A 686-nucleotide genomic window follows, 5' to 3' on the forward strand; every position below is an offset into this window, starting at 1 on the left:
GGGTAAATGTGATTGCAGTAATGAAACCCTGGCCCAGCCCTTGTACATCGGAAAGGCCTAGTAGGCTTTTGTAATGAATTTCTTCTCCCCTTGTCCCTGTTGCAGCTCTGCAACAAAGCTCCTCACAGAGCGACTGCTTCCAAATGGAAGTGGGGTAGGGCCACGATGCTGCACGGCAGGCTACAGCACAGGACAGAGAACTATGAAGTGCTGCTGAGACCACGGGGATGCTCTGAGAAGCTCTGTGTATCCTAGCCTGCATATCCTGGCCCTATTCCTTGATCCTGCTCTTACCTGAGGTCAATGGAAATGAGATCACCTATCCAGGTTTAAGGAGAAATGGGTGTGCTCCTGGCAGGTGCTGCAGGAGTGCCTCTGGCCACCAGGTGTCACGACAGACCTGCGCAGCAGGACTGTGGGTGCTGTCGGGAAAGGACTCCGGTGCTTCGACATCACGCAAAGTCCCAGTTCCTGTGACCACCCGTGGTTCCCTGCACCCCTGGCACAAGAGGTGGGAACTGTCTGCTCTGTAACCAGTTCTGCATCTGGCGTCCTGGTGGCCTAACAGCTGTTCTCCCAGGCATTTCTGAGCCTTGGTTTTACCCTAAAAACCAGGATTACAACTAATCTGCTCTGTTTCTCGCGGGGCTGTGCAGGAAAGGCCAAGCTCTTCTGGACAGCAGGGG

The sequence above is a fragment of the Merops nubicus genome, unplaced genomic scaffold, assembly GCF_000691845.1.
Source record: "Merops nubicus isolate BGI_N331 unplaced genomic scaffold, ASM69184v1 scaffold49354, whole genome shotgun sequence".
In the NCBI taxonomy this organism is placed as follows: Eukaryota; Metazoa; Chordata; class Aves; order Coraciiformes; family Meropidae; genus Merops; species Merops nubicus.